A 16,711-nucleotide genomic window follows, 5' to 3' on the forward strand; every position below is an offset into this window, starting at 1 on the left:
TACATCAAGGAGAGACAGAGAGAGTGCGAGGAGATACAAATTCGTACGAAGAATGGCGGCGCCATCCCCATAGTTAAACAAATTGGGGTCCTGGGACTCAACATTGAGTCGAAGGGAACTAATGGCGAAACTCTTAGAAAGCTAGTTACCAAGGTCACTAGCGCCATTAGGTTGATCAGGAGAATCGCGAACAAGTATCAGGGAATGAATGAGGCTAGCATTCTGAGGCTCATTCACTATTTAGCTATAAGCCGCATCATTTACGTAGCTGCGTACCTTAACTAGTAAAAGACAGGAAAGGACAAAATCAATACATAAGGAAAGCGTTTAAGCAGGTCATAGGCCTGCCCGAAAGCACCAGTACTGATAGATAACACTTTAGAAGAATTGATTGAAGCTAAGCGGATAGCTCAGTTGGAAAGACTAGCCAGCACCTCGACTGGCAGAAGTATACTCGCTTAATTACGAATTAATTACGATAACCAGCAAGGACCCGGGATTGCGTTGGCAAGAGAGATTAGGAGCAAGGATTGAAATCCTAACTTTCCCCCAAAATATGCACCCGCAATTCAACCAGAGCCGGAGAAAAGCAAGGCTAAAGTTCTACTCAAAACACTATGGCAATGACGAGGAAGCGCTATACGTGAACGCCGCGGAGTATTCAAATCACCAAGCGTGTACAACAGTAGCAATTAATACGAAGCAAGAAAGCGTACACACGTGCTCAATGAAAACCAGGGTATCTGAGGTTGCAAAGGAGGTTGCCATCCCTCTGGCTATCGCCTCTCCCGAATATGGATACATAATTAGCGACTCTCAATCGGCTATACGAAATTCCGCCAGATGAGGGATATCAGTTGAGGCTGCAAGAATGCTAAACAGTAATGCCAAACTCATATCATCTGAGGGATTTCACGACAAGGAAATCATCTGGTTCCCAGCCCATAGAGAGTGCGAATTCACCGCCGCCCCCAACCTTAACGAGTCTACCCATCGTGTTGCGCGAGGACTCATTAACCGCGCCTAGCTGATCGGGAAGGGGGGAGCTCTGATCGAGGAAGAGAGGGAACGTAAGGATAGAAATAGACTCTTCTCATTCAGAGACAGTACGTAATTCTATAGAAAGTCTAGGTGTATATATCCAACTCCTAGCCCAAAATTGGACAGGTCTAAGGTGTTTGACTGGAGGCGCCTTCAAACCAGAACTTACATGAACCAGGTACATCTTAACCGCATGTTTCCGGAATTATTCCCTGATGCCAAATGTAAATTATGGGATAGAGGAGCCACCCTAGAGCATGTACTCTGGGATTGTGAAATAGTTCAGAGGAGAATTGCAGTCCTCCCGGATGACCTAGAGGTGCGGCGTAGAGCCGCACTGACTAGCTCGGATCTTCAGGACCAACTTTGGGCCAGGAAGCTATACCGAGAGACAGGGTCTATATCGCCCCGGCGCGGCCTAAACCCAGGTCATCATTTGAAAGATATTTAATAAAGTTGTCTCACACAGCAGCTTTCTATTTGATCATGTAGTTGCGGACGAGGCTTATATGGAATGCAATCGCATGCTTTGCCTGTGTGTTTGGCGATTGTCAATTCCGACACTCAAAAGAGAAGGTCCAGGACTTAATGGACCAAACTGGGCCAGAATATGGCGATGGCCGCGTGCAATGTGTACACCTGCAAAAAAAAAATTTGGGTTTCACATCCCCAAACGGCACAGTGCATGGTTTATGGAGCTGTAGCAGCTGTAGCAGAGTGGGGCTCCGGACTCATTTTGACCGCAGGGTTCTGTAACGTGCACCTATAATGCGCTGTATATACGAGCGTTGTTTTCTTCCTTCCGCAGTTGTAGAACAGCTGCGCCAAATTGCGCCGAGAGGGGGCCTTTGCACCATCCTGCGCCATCAGCATTTTAGCGGATAATTGCGTTGAGCCTGCGCCAAAGCATGCAAGGAGCGAAGTCCGCCTCCTTCTGTCGATAATTCGCAGCTAACAAAACTGAAATCAAAGCCAAATTCACGCTATCATCATCATCATCACCACCACCACCACCATCATCAATGTTCCTTGCGCAGGACCGTCCATAGAGCTTCTCTATGGGCACGCGTCGGAGGCGTCCGGTTCGTCATTCGGGCATTTTTCTCTGACGCACATACACTGTAGTGCCCCTTTACCGTCTTCCCCTTTACCGTCTTGCTGGCGCTTTATTTCGGTGTTTATTTATTTATTTATGGTACCCTCAGGGCCCGAAGGCATTACAGAGGGGAGTGGGAAAACGGGAAGTATAACAATAAAGTACGGAAAATAAACAATGCAGTGTGTTAGTAATTACTAATTATACAATACTATGTAATACCTTGCCCAATATTTGTAAGTACGACAGACAATCTAAACAAAGTAGCAACTTGATAATTCCTGTTAGTACAATGTTAACTAGTGTCGTCCTTAGCCGCCTGTAAGTACGGCAAGTAAATGAAATAACATGTTAATAATTCCTAATTATACAATGTTAGCTAAAGCCTTACGAAACAGTTTGTTGTCTACAATAGATACAATTTCACAGGGAAGGTGGTTCCACTGTCGTGATGATCTGGGAAAGAAAGATTGACTGAAAGTGTTAGTGTTGCCTGTTTAAAGTCCGACCTTATGGCGATGATCGATGCGGCTCGATAGGTAATGAGGCTGAGAAATGAAGTTACTGTGAAGGGAGGAATGGTAATAAAATTTGTGAAACAGTGTCAAACGTGCTATTGTTCTGCGAGATGCAAGTGATGGAAGAGATAGATTGTCCTTCATTGATGTTACGCTAGCGGTACGGTTATAGTTTGAAAATGTCAATCGGACGGAGTTATTTTGGACAAGCTCGAGTGAAGAAATAAGGTTTTCATGGTATGGGTCCCACACAGCTGCAGCGTATTCTAATTTAGGACGCACTAATGACTGGTAAAGTAGTAATTTTAAGGATGATGGTGCTTTGGAAAACTTGTGGCGTAAGTAACCGAGCATGCTATTAGCTTTACTTATTATGTAGTCAGTGTGAATGTTCCAGGTTAGTTTTCGGTTAGTTTCCAGGTTAGTTCATCGAAAACGCGTGGTACCGCGGAGTTTGCCGAAGGAAGTAGTCTCATTCTAGGATTTAAGTTAAGCTTTTTGATGTTTATATAGGTGATAGCGGGGCTTTGAAATATATCCGCTGAGATCAAAATCGCACGTGGTATACAAGTTAAGAATGCATTATCGAACGTGGTCGAATGCGGTACAGTGCGATAACCGCCACTACGGTGGCTTAATGTTCGCTGATGCAACACCATTACATCGAGTTTGGGTGGCTACGCCATTTCGGTGAAACGGCGTCATCGATGCAAACGCTAAGCCTAATTTGCGTCTCGCGCATTCGCAGTGGCGCGGACGCGTTTTTCTGCGTCCGTAAAACCTTTGCGAACCCTATTCACGGTATTTATGCATTCATGCTATTCATGCATGGTACATGGTAAGCACACGTTCGTTGGACTCTGCGCCAAAAGTGCTTGCGCTGCTGTGCCAAATCGGCTCTTCACATGGGTCAGAACCTGCGCCAAAAGGTGAAGTGGCTGTCCCACGTACCACTGATTCCGTTCCCACGAGAATGCGGCCGCCGCGGCCGGGTCCAAACTCGCGGACCTTGTGCCCGGCAGCGCGACGCCGTAGCCACTGAGCCACCGTTTCGGCTGAAACTCGTAAGCCCTCCACGTGTTCCCTGTTCTCTCAGCCACAACGGGTTTGAACCGTACGTGCATGGAATATTCTTTCAATATTTAGCAGGTGTCTTGTTTTTATTCGGGGCGGAAACCTGGAGGCTTACGAAAAGGGTTCTACTGAAATTGAGGACGACGCAGCGAGCTACGGAAAGAAGAATGATGGATGTAACGTTAAGGAGATAAGAAGAGAGCAGATTGGGTGAGGGAACAAATGCGAGTTAATGACATCTTAGTTGAAATGAAGAAAAAGAAATGGGGGCATGGGCAGGACACGTAATGAGGAGGGAAGATAACCGATGGTCATTGAGAGTTACGGAATGGATTGCAAGGGAAGGGAAGCGTAGCATAGGGCGGCAGAAAATTAGGTGGGCGGATGAGATTAAGAAGTTTGCAGGGACAACATGGCCACAATTAGTACATGGCCGGGGTAGTTGGAGAAGTATGGGAGAGGCCTTTGCCCTGCAGTGTGCTTAGCCAGGCTGATGATGATGATGATGATGATGATGATGATCAAGTTTTTGTTTTCCCCTTCTTTCTTAAAAAGAAACAGTGCAGAAGAAGCTCAGAAGACGGAAGTGGCAAACCTACGCAACGCTGTGGGTTTGTGCGTTTGCCACTCGTTTATCCCGTCTTTTGTGCTGCTTCTTTTAAACACCATGCCGAGCTGTATCCAACCAGCTATGATCCCACTCTCTCCATTGCCGACGTGTCGGCCCATGACCAGGGTAACCCACATCGCGCTTTATATAGAGGGGCATACGGCTCGCGATATAATTTGTCACTGACAAAACCGAATTACTATTTATCGCCCGACGGCGTAGATCCTTGGGTGTACCGAGACTTATGACCCGATGTGCCCGACTTGACACCTTTGGCGCGCCACCCTAATAGCACCCCGCTCGTTGCACCATGTCGAACCTGATTGGGAGCATTTACGCAACGTGCCGCCAGGGGGCCATTTTTCGCCTGCCACCGGTCGTCTGCAACCGGCCAACTTTTGCAGACGACCCTTTGCAGACGACGGTCTTTCTCTCCGAAGCCTGGCGTGATCCGCCGCCGCACACCAATTTATTATTACACGCCGTCGAGTTCAGCGGGCCGCGCCGAATCCGGCACGGTAAAGCTCCCTCCTAGATTGCCCCGCTCTTGTTCGGGAAAAATTAGGCGGTCGTTTTCTTGTGTCTTTGGTATAGTTTCTTTTTTTCCTGTTTCTATACCTTGTCGTCTTGTCCTTCTTCTGCTTCTTTTTCCCATGGACTTGAAGCGCTGGGCTGTTGCGCGTCGCAGCACACGAGCACGCGTGGTATATCACACGAACACCAGCAGACGACGACGTCGTCGTTGTCGTGACGTAGGCGCGCGTGCGCGACCTGATTGGTAGGCAGTTCGGTGTCGTCTGTCAAATCGTTTCCTCTTGGCGCCAACGCGAGGAGGCTTGTCTTTTATTGCCGAAGTTGTCGTTAGTATGCTAGCGGATCAGCGTGAGCTTGCCGCACGCGTCTGCTCCAGTTGATCGCTATCTCACATTTTTTTCTTTTTTTTTTCTCCTTGCGTTTTGCTTTTATAACGATCCTTCCCCTCTGGTTGCTGTAAGTTCCTTGTGAATGCGCATTTAATGCTTTCACCCTCGCCGTACGTCTCTACCTCTTTCCCATCTTTCTTTCTTTATCGTGCTTCATCGGATCTCCATCTTTCTGAAACGCAACCCCAATCATCCTATTAGGCCTAGTTTTTTGTTGTCTCGACAGACGTGCGGTTTCGCACACGCACGTCTGCGTCGCGCACGCAGACGAATCCACAAAAGTCGTCCACACTTTTTTTTTGCGTCTTTTCCTCACCTGGTATCCGCTTTTCGTCTGCTTCCTCCGCACGAACCTATTATTCGCTCATTCTTGTCGTCTGCTATTTTTTATTCTGCGCCCCCCCCCCCTTCCCAGCCGGCTATCGGTTTTTGTATTCCATTTGTCGTCCGGACATAAAAAGCTAGCGAAGCAGTTTGCGCATGAGTGCTCTACTTAAACAGCGGGCGGCTGAAGAGGATACGCGTGTTTCGTTTATGGCCGATGGGATTTTTCGTTTGCCGTTCTTTGTATTTTGCCCTTTTCTCGCGGCTGATTGACTTTGCGGGAGGCCGTCGTTTCGTCGGAAGTCAATTTTTGGGGTAGAAAGAAATGGTGACGTAAGAAGTTCCGTAACGACCTTCGCGTTTCCGTTTATCGTGCTTGAGGCGATTCGTTCGGTCGTTTCGATCAACCGGTAAACGGTGATGCGAAGAGGAAACAAAAATAACTAAAGGACAGAAAGAAAGAAAGAAAGAAAGAAAGAAAGAAAGAAAGAAAGAAAGAAAGAAAGGAATGAAGGAAGAGAGAAAGAGAAGTGAGGAACAAAACTATGTATAGGAAGAGAAATGAAAGAAAGAAGGAAAGAAAGAGTCAGCTTTACCTCAGGCTTCGGATTCGTCCCAAAAACGTTCGCATGTAAGTGCTTTTGTGTTTCTTCCTATTCTTCGACTGACCTCGTTAGAGCGGATACCACCTATCGGTTTGTAGTAGTAGATCTGCTCAGGGATCGGATGAAGCAAAGCGCCGCCTTGCTAAGCGGCGAGTTGCAAATCTGCATCATCAGGCTTCGCGCATGCGCACTGACAGCGTTAACCAATCCGTTGACTTCGTGGTGACGTGCACGCATGCGCGCTTCGAGGTCAGCAGCGCGCCTCGCCCCGCGTAAATACGAGGTCGAGGCTGATTCCTGTTCTCAAGAAAGCTTGAGGCGATCGAACGCGACCGGCCAAGTTCGCCGCCTGACATTTGTGTGTTTGTTGTTTTCAGCGCGAGTTGAGCGCATGTCGGGGAACAAAAGAGCGCGTGGCTTACTTTGCGCGGGATGCGAACAGTGATCGACGCAAACTTGATTCAGAAGCGATCGATGCAAAATGGAATTAGGCGCCCTCGAGGACTTGTTTTAAACATGATTTATAAAAAAGAAGATTTAAGGGATGCGTTTTGTTGCTCAGCCTGCAGGTGTAACAATAATAATGTGACGGATAGTTGCACGAAGTGCAAGTTCAGGGAAGTGCAAGTTCAGGGATACCCGCCGTGGTTGCTGAGTGGCTATGGTGTTAGGCTGCTGAGCACGATGTCTCGGGGTCGAATCCCGGCCCCGGCGGCCGCATTTCGATGGGGGCGAAATGCGAAAACACCCGTGTACTTAGATTTAGGTGCACGTTAAAGAACCCCAGGTGGTCGAAATTTCCGGAGTCCTCCACTACGGCGTGCCTCATAATCAGAAACTGGTTTTAGCACGTAAAACCCCATAATCTAATTTTTTTAAGTTCAGGGATTAGCGCGAGCACCGCTTGCTTCTGTGACTTCTTGGTTTCGCAAAGCCCATTTTTTTATGATCCTGTGTCTGTGTGGTGGCAGCTTTGATTGTTTTGTTCGTGATTCTGTGTTATGTGAACTGTGACACAACCTCGCATTGGCCATGTTAAGTCTCTTCTCTTGAGCTTAGGCTAATTCTCAATATGGATTCGTAGGGCAAAGCGAGATCTTCGTTCGTTATTGGAGTGTCGCACTTGAAAAGTTACGTACGCAATTAAATATGGAATATACAGTGCTCTAGCCGAGCGCATTCGTCACGATACTGCGTACCCGGACCTTCTCGGCACGCTATGCCAAAACGATGGCTATATCACGTTTCCACTCGGAGTTAGAAATTACCAGAAGTGAAATGAAAACTTGCGTTCCCAAGTGCTCCGTAAACTTTTTTCGTTTTGTTTATTTAGGCAGCTATGTCTTTCCTTTTTTATACCTGCTTTATGAAAAGCCTTCTTGCAGGTACGAGTGTAGCAGCTCCTTTCGCTGACGGCGCTCTGCCTTGAAACTAAGTAAAGTTTGCATTATTCTTGGAACGTACTGAAGAAATCATGAAAGCCAGGCCGTGCTGTAGCCGTGGTCGGAGAGAGAGAGAGAGAGAGAGAGAGAGAGAGAGAGAGAGAGGAGGGAAATGGGGGGGGGGGGGCATTTGGGGAATCATGGAAAGGTTTTCTTGGTGGCATGCCTATACCATTATACACTCCAGGTGTGTGTGGCGAAAAATGAAATGACATGCACTGCAGTGCACGACACAGCTGATGCAAAACATACACGAAACGTGGGCCACGTACGTGTCGTAGCTCAAAGGATGTCAGTCTTTGATGAATGTTCACTGCGTTACACTGGCACTGTTCTTTCTAAAGTAACCATAGTCTGCAAACGCAGAATAGGCGGGCCGTTGTCTAAGTAGCCCTGTAGGCCGGCATCAGAAAACTGCAACGCTTTGATTAGGGAATTGTACGCCGGGAGTAATGCTTGAAATGTTTTCGGGGTGGTGGTCATCAGCTATACAACGAAATGCTTTTGTAGCTGTAGGGATTTCCAACGAATTTCCGTACTAGTAGCTTTGTGCACCTTGTCCAGCTGGGAAACTTTGTATCGATCGATCGATCGATCGATCGATCGATCGATCGATCGATTGATTGATTGATTGATTGATTGATTGATTGATTGATTGATTGATTGATTGATTGATTGATTGATTGGGGCTTCGGATATACTCTAACAACGTGGGTGTTCTTGGTTCTGAATTTGAGTACACGGTGCGTCAGGTAAGCAAACGCTCGACTCCGTTCTCAGCAGCGGAACACCACAGCTATATTGAGCTATCGCGATAATTTCGGACTAGCCTATACTCGTAATGATGGATGTAACGTTAAGGGATAAGAAAAGAGCAGATTGGGTGAGGGAACAAACGCGGGTAAATGACATCTTAGTTGAAATCAAGAAAAAGAAATGGGCATGGGCCGGACATGTAATGAGGAGGGAAGATAACCGATGGTCATTAAGGGTTACGGTCTGGAATCCAAGGGAAGGGAAGCGTAGCAGGGGGCGGCAGAAAGTTAGGTGGGCAGATGACATTAATACGTTTGCAGGCACAACATGGCCACAATTAGTACATGACCAGGGTAGTTGGAGAAGTATAGGAGAGGCCTTTGCCCTGCAGTGGGCGTAACCAGGCTGATGATGATGATGGTTATGATGATGATGATGATGATGATGATGATGATGATACTCGTACGGTGACTTGGAAAGCAGTGGAAAACAGTCATCGGCAGTGCACGTGTTTTTGCCTTTCTCGAACAGTAATTTATGTGCGAACGTCGCTGGTGGCGATCACGTATTTCCAGAGGTCCAGTTTGGCTGCTGGTTCCTAAAAGCAGCGCTCTATTGGGAACACGGTTTAACCTGGCAGCTAGCGGTCATCAACACAATGTGCAGACAAAAATGGAACAAAGCGTCACTCAAGCACAAAGGAGTCGCCAACGTACCCCTCCCCCTATATATATCCCTAGACATTATTCCGGGTCACGAAGGAATCAAAAACGTAACCTTAAAAAAATTTAACCACTTTTTGAGAAACCTTGTCCATATGCAAGTACACCTTTTTCCCCTTAGGCAATTGCATTGTGGAACCACTTACACAGGTTGGTTGCTGCTTCAGATGAAGTCCGGGCTTTTGAACACGCTGTGGACATGTATTACCACGAATCTGATTCTTAGTTCCTTTTGGTAAATTGACCGTTTTCTATAGATTAGTGTTTCTTTAGATGTGCTTCTTGCATCTTTATTTTGCCCTCCCTGTAATGACTTGCAGTCGGGGGTTGACAGCTAGTATTAAATAAATAAATAAATAAATAAATAAATAAATAAAAACATTTCGTCGTTTATTTTGCATGCCTTACCTTTTTTAATGCTATACACGCTAGGTATATTTAGGTCAGGAATGGCATGCACTTTGTCAGCGTGACGCAGCATTCCTAACAGGAAAGTTCCTAACAGAATGAAAGAAAAATTGCATCCTGATGTTTTACATGCGAAAACCACCATCTGACTATGAGGCATGCTGTAGTGGGTGACTCCGGATCAAACTTGACCACCGAGGTTTCTCTAACGGGCAGCTAAATCTAAGTACAGCAGCATTTTTGAAAAAAAATATATATATATTTCGCTCCCATCGAAATGTGGCCTCCGCAGCTGGGATCTAACCGGCGATCTCCAGCTCAGCAAGGCGGTGTCATAGCAGTCACTCGGTACGTTTTTGAAGGATTCTGACCATGGCCACTAATCTACCGTGGCCGGCCAGTGCGTTGAAGGGAGCCAGTGCATTCAAGATAGACAACGATTACCGCGTTGGAGGCAGGATAAGCCCCAGACGGTGCAAGAATTGTTTCGGTGTTCTCTAACCTAATGGCTGCTGACATTGTTTTGCGCGTTACGACGCAAATCGAGCCCCACGAAAATTATTCTAGTGTGTAAGTACGTAGCGTAAAATTTCGATACAGATCAACAGTGTCCATCGCTCTTTGTGCTGACCCGCCGTGGTTGGTCAGTGGCTATGGTGTTAGGCTGCTGAGCACGAGGTCGCGGGATCGAATCCCGGCCACGGCGGCCGCATTTCGATTGGGGCGAAATGCGAAAACACCCGTGTACTTAGATTTAGGTGCACGTTAAAGAACCCCAGGTGGTCGAAATTTCCGGAGTCCTCCACTACGGCGTGCCTCATAATCAGAAAGTGGTTTTGGCACGTAAAACCCCATAATTTTTTTTCCTTTGTGCTGTCTTTACTCGTGAAGGCCTAATTCGTGATTAAAATCCCAACGTTTCTTCCAGTTCCGCCGGCCTGTCTATCTCGGACCAGATCGGAAGCCACACAAGTTGTTCTTATCTGCCACCTTCGCGCTTCTTATACCGAACTCGCTACGTTACTTCATATCTTACGCGATTACCATTTTCCCCGCATAGTCTCGTGGCAGCCTTCATCACTGTGTATTGCCCCAAATTTCCTTGCTTTAGTTTCCATTTTGATGTTTTCGAACGAATATAGAAACGCTGTTACACTTGCCCCACAGTCATTGCATCGTGTTTCACTCTTAACCGGTATAATAATGAAATCTATAGCTGACGTTGTTTGTTGGCGACGGCAGGAAAAGCCAGTGGTTTTCCGCGAAGTCGTCTGGAAACGAGGATGCGTTCGGTCTGCGTACTTTACACAGAGAACGAGTCCCTCGGAAACGTTACTTCCTTCATCCTAGCAGCGCGGACCCGGCTTTCCAAACACCACCACCACACGACGCATCCCGACATCGCAGAAGCAACCATGCCGGCTCCCTGGAAAGAAAGCAGACACCCCAACCCCCCTACGCAGGCAGGTCCGAAACGTCGCTTCGGTAGTAGGATCACGCATCAAAACAACGCTGGTGTCCGGGTGCGTATGTGTAGGTCCCGCGAAGTGACCAGAAAAAAATAAAGCTCGGAGAATCGCGACCGCAAGCGGAGAAGGACCCCTGCCTTCTGCTTCTACTAAGTCTTCCCTCCTTCCTAAGTGCGTTTGTAAGGGTGAGAGAGAAGAAAAAAAAAAGCATTTGACTGTTCCCGATCGAGAAATTGAAGGGGGGGGGGGGGCAGCCCATCTCGATCTTTGCCGGGACCAAAGTTGGGAGATACGAAAAAGCTGACTCTTTCGCTACTTCGCCGCCAAACCTCGGCGCGTAAAGCACAGCCAACACTCAGCCACGCACGCACTCGCAAGCACGGCAATCGTTTGGGGCCATCGACCCAATTCTATAGATGACGGCAGCTCACAAGCCCACCCGTGACCACCAATACCACTAACCCCACACCGGCCTCAAAGAAAAAAGAAGTCCAGCAAAAACACACTCGCACTTGAGCGGCCGTCGCTTCGTATTTCTTCTCTCCTTCCCTCCCTTACAACCAAGGGCGGCGGACGTGACAGGTTACCCGGCCTTTGATCCCTCCCGCACACGCGTGCACAACGTGATCGCAGCAAAAACTGTATCAAGTTCAACTTTCGGGACAACACTCGCTCCTAAAACGAAGAGCCCCCCCCCCCCCCCCCCCCTCACTGATTTGGCCGTATAGCCGCCGTATACGTTCTTCTCTTCCTTCTGGTACTGCGCGCCGGGTTCCAGTTTCAAAAAAGGCGTCGTCTGCTACTTACCTCCTTTCTTATTGTGCTTTCATAAAGACTTACACTCCTATCTCCCCTGACACCACCCTAATCTTTGCCTTCAATCTGCCTGCCTCCTTTTCATCTCCCCACCCTCTTTTTTGTTCGTTGTTGGTGTTTTTTGTTGCAGAGACAACAGCTCCTTTTAACGCCTCCGTCAAAATAAGCAGACGGATTTGGGAACGAACTACACTTCTGTCCCCGTTCTGCGTCTTCTGTTCAGGATTCAATCGGCACACCATTGAAACCTTTTCTGTCTCGAAACCTCCTTTTTCCTTCTTTAAATTGTGCCTCCATAGAGTCCTTCACTCCTATCTCACTGACACCAACCTAATCCGTGTTTGCGGTCGGTCTCCTCCTCTTCTGTCCGTTGATTCCTCTTTATGAAAAGGCAATAGCTTGTGCTGACAGCTCCGTCAAAATAAGCAGACGGATCTGAGGAGATCTCATGCACTTCTGTTCTCTCTCCGGTCCTTCTGTGCTCTCCCCTGATCCAATTGGCCTCGTCACATAAATATTTATATATGCTGTCTTATATGCCAGATGCACGCTTTCGTGTGTTTTACGTACAATTCTTGGTTATCGTCTAATCATTTAGTTTTATTACCGCTATATATTTGCGCAAGAATACCAGTACGATACGCCTGTAAAATTACTGAATGCCGTACAGAAAACTATAATTACGGGCCTCAAATCTGATTCTAATTTTGGTGACGTACACAGCAGGACATCCACTGCAGATGTCTTGGATTACTCCTTGTCGTAAAACAGTCGAATTGTACCTCTAGCCTTAAATCTAATCTAACCATTCCAACGAGTTCTTTGCAGCCTTCGATTGAGCTTTGCTTCCGTTAGCGCCCATTCTGCTACTCGAAAACCCCTGTTACGACTATTAAACGACTTAGGGGCTACGATTAGTAGACGAGTTAGTTGTTACGATTGTTAGATGGAGCTCAGGGTTAATAAAGTTATCGGTTGTGATTATTAGATGAGCTTGTTAACGGATACTAGTAGATGAGTTCTCGGTTACAGTTATCAGATGAGTTATATGTTGCTATTAGGTGATTTACTGGTTACGAATGCTAGGCGACTTATTGTAGAAGCCTCAGCGTTTGCAAAGGTTATCTACTTAAGGTTGCGAAGGAAATAGCGATCAATGAGCTGTGCAATAAAAGTGTCCATAGTTCCCTTTCGAAACGCTCCCAAATGCGCAAATTTTGATGTGTCAAGGTGTTTATTGACAGCGTACGTAAGGAGTGAGAGGTCGAACTCGGTGCAGTAGTCAAAATCCTGCGAGCAGTCAGAACCGGCCCCGTGCATAAAGCACTGGTGATACGCCTGACTGACAGGCACTTCGTTACAATCCATACGCTGGAGATGTACCGGGCTGACTGGCGCTTCTTCTTCGTTACAGATGCTAATCTTGGGAACTTGTCGGACTCATTAAAAAGTTTGTTTCAGAGGTAAAGAACTAAACTTGTGTGTAAATTGTGAATAATTCGAAGATACTCTACTTAAATATCTGCAGCGGTTGAGCAAAATTAGCATGGCTTCGTTCCCTCTGAATTTAGACAAAAAGTATTGGAATTGCGCCTGATCTTAGTACCGCTTCCTCTTAATAGGAGCGTGTCGAGCGGCGAGTCAGGCGAGGATCGGTGGCCGAACGGCGCGAGCGAAAACTCATAAAAGAAAACGGGTTTCTGCTTCGACCCGTTCCAAGTGCGCCACTCTCTTTTGCGCTTCATTTTTGTTTTCCACTCCCTGACGCGTGCGATAAGGTGACACCAATGTTAGACGGTTCCCACTCCTCGTCTGGCAACCCCGCGTGAGCCGCCCTCCTCTCGCGTTTTCTCGTTTCTCCCCTCCCCAATCGCTCGGAGCAGACGACAGCCTCTCGGCCGCGAGCAGACGACGCTCCGCGCTCGGTGCCTTTGCTTGCGTGTGTGTGCTACGCTTATGCTGTGGGACGGCGACGGCTTAAGCACGGACGTTGTGAGAAGTTCATCATCTTTAGCCCACCGCTGAAAAAAGGAAGAAGGCTCTTAACTACTCCCGTTTTAGTTCCAGACGAAGTTCCGGAGGACGTCTGCAAACGTTTGTAATCCCGGAACTACAGTTTCTCGAGCGACCAGTTGCTCCGTGAGGAGTGAATTCGTCTCGGAAGAGCGGGGCATCTCGTCGTCGAATGTGAACTGTGCATTTTTTGTGTGCCGTGATGACAGGAGTTGTGCTCGGCCATCGAAGTGCGAGGATTTGACGTCGAAGTGTTAGTTTTGTCAGCTGAGCTCGGCGAGGCCATCGTTTGGATACCTGGCAGGCATCCGGAGGAACCTTGACTCGAGGTTGGTGGAAATCTGCGCACTTCTTAAACCAGCGCAACCGTACCGGAAGGAAATTGGCCATAAAGAAGGGTTGACGTGAAATGGAAGGAAAAATTTGCTCTGTAATTGGGAATGAAGGACGAGAGCAAGAAGTTGCGCGTTACGGACCTGTTGTTTATTCCTATGCCACATAGATAATCCGAATTCTGTACACGTTTCATTTTTTCATCTACTATCGGAAATATAAGCATGCACAAAGGTCGATTTCATTTTTTAGAAAGACTATGGCGTAAGGTTTCTCGTTTTCAATGTTTTCCCCGCGTAAAAAACTCGACAGAGGAGTTCAAGAAATAACGGAGCTTTTTTGCGACCTCCAGACATCAGACGAAAGATCGGACGTTTGAGCACGGCGCAATGGAAAAGGCCTCTAAAGGTTGTCGTGGCAGACAATATCTTTCCAGTGATATCTTCGGCCGGAAGGTCTCCAGAAAACTGCGTTGCGTTCCAATTGCGCAAATCAATATTGAGGTGCTGGCCTGACAGATATCGTATCTCAACGATTCTAGGTCGGCTGTTGAGGGTCAACGGGCCAAGTAAACCCGTACAGGAAGCTCGGTGTGATAAGGAATCTGTGCGTGAAACCGTTATTCAGTGCGAGAACAAACTTCCAATCTAACGTTATTGGGAATATTTGATGGATTCATCCTACGCGCCTCGTGGAAAACCGGCCTTTAATAAGCGCCATTCTGGAATGACGGTAATTACGCCGACTTATGAAAGTAGTTTAGTCATTCGGGGTATAATGGCGCGATCTGAGCGGTAATTGCGATCGTGCCAAATGCTGCGTATTAGCATGCGGTTGTCGGCGTAAGGATAGTAGGTGGGCTTTTGCGCCAGAGACGACTGAAAATAGATTTTGTTTTCAAATGTATTCAGCTCACCTATCTTACAGTGCTAGGATACCGACCTAATTTGCTATGAAGGGTAGAGACTTGGGCATGTAGGTAGTACATGTTAAAATACATATGGACGTATATGGACATCAACGTAATACATGTTGACAATTCACACGTGTGCGTCTTTCTTTGTTGGCCCCCTGTCTCTCGCGATCTTCTTATTTGAACTAATTTGCTACTTAACTTGACTAGCAAACGCTTAACAATTGTTAGTAGGTGCAATAATCACTCGGTGTGCGCTTACGTTTTTGTATTGCCCGGTAATTTATTGGTTGATTTGGTTATGCGTGGGGGCGCTTGAACATCTATCCAGATTTCGTGTGTATTCGAATTGAAGCTCCCCTTTTTTACAGATGAATTGGTTCCTTGTGTCTGCTATCAAAGCCGACAATACATCTATATAGTCTTTATAGACATTGCTGACAAACTTTTCATTTATAAACTAGGATCGATATTTTTAATAACTTGTGCATACATGTTTAGGCGTGACATGTCTGCACATCAGCAAATGGCTGACTGATTGATTTGCTTATGTCGACTGATTTGGTAGAATGTCCCAGAGCAATTGCTTGGCCAAGGGGGCTTGGGATTAACTTTCAACCGCCTGGAAGTTCTTTATCCTGAGCCTAAATGGTAAATACAGAGTCGTCTCCTGCATTCTGGCGCCCGTGACAATGAGGCCGCCACGACAGTGATTCGAACCGGCGACATCGTTTTCATCAGCAGAACGGGACTGCCGTTGAACCACCTCGGCACGTGATATCTGCAGGACTGAAGAGCAGTTTTGTCATGACGAACTTCGTCAGTGCTGTAACGGGTAAAAAAGTTCGCAGAGGAAAGCGACGTGGCCTATCCAGCAACTTTTCGGTCGAAATGCGTACGGAGCACATTAGGTGGTGTGGCAAAGTAAGCCCAACGTATTGCAATAGAGATCAGGTATTTGTGAAGAAAAGTATAGAAATTTTCTTGGGCGCTTCGGTCATTCATGTTTAGAGAGGACGCGATAAAATAATAACAAAAAAACCTTGCCAATATATATAAGGCACACATGAACACACATAACAATAGCGAAACTGGAAACATAGCCTGACGTGTTTTACGCGTTCATAGAACGAAATCATTGAAAAGCCTCGTAAAGCTTTCTGTTTATCTTTCACTTTAGGAAACATATATTTTTTTGTGAGGCAGTAAAAAGAATACGATGTATACCGACACGCTTGAGACCTTCACTGAGTATTATGGAGGCCTGTGCCTCGATTATATCTCGCGTAAGCTTTGCAGGAGCTGGACATATATGACGCACATTGATTGATGCATGACACATCCAGTCATGGTTTGACAGGCTTTTAATGATGAGAGATACAACGCCAAATGCTGCGGAGGAAAACATGCCTTTGCAAAGAAAAAAAAAACGGCTTCTGTCATTGGCGCACCTGATGATACAGCGGAATCTGGACGAGGGGCTTTACTTCATGGTTTTGGCTGTTGAACTTATTCCGTATACCGTCGTAATTGGCGAAACACGGGACAGATTCTCAACACCGTTCGCGCAGAACCCTGAATTGACGTCGCTTTTTAAAGTTTATTAATATGAACTGCATTTCTCCAGGGCTACAATTGCCGCAGTTTA

The 16,711-nt window shown here is 46.9% G+C and overlaps 1 protein-coding gene across 6 annotated transcripts in view; it reads left to right on the forward strand.

Moving 5' to 3' along the window:
* LOC135901975 (uncharacterized) overlaps nt 1–16,711 on the forward strand; it is a 210,699-nt gene that overhangs the window by 80,218 nt on the left and 113,770 nt on the right. The window contains exon 1 of one of the 6 annotated variants that reach the window (XM_065431854.2): nt 13,677–14,146. The exons of the other annotated variants lie outside the window; for them this stretch is intronic. The gene's annotated coding sequence lies outside the window, so the exon portion shown is untranslated. Of the gene's footprint in view, nt 1–13,676; nt 14,147–16,711 lie in introns of those variants that run through there. 6 annotated transcript variants of the gene reach the window in all.

Source organism: Dermacentor albipictus, chromosome 9, assembly GCF_038994185.2.
Source record: "Dermacentor albipictus isolate Rhodes 1998 colony chromosome 9, USDA_Dalb.pri_finalv2, whole genome shotgun sequence".
Classification (NCBI taxonomy): Eukaryota; Metazoa; Arthropoda; class Arachnida; order Ixodida; family Ixodidae; genus Dermacentor; species Dermacentor albipictus.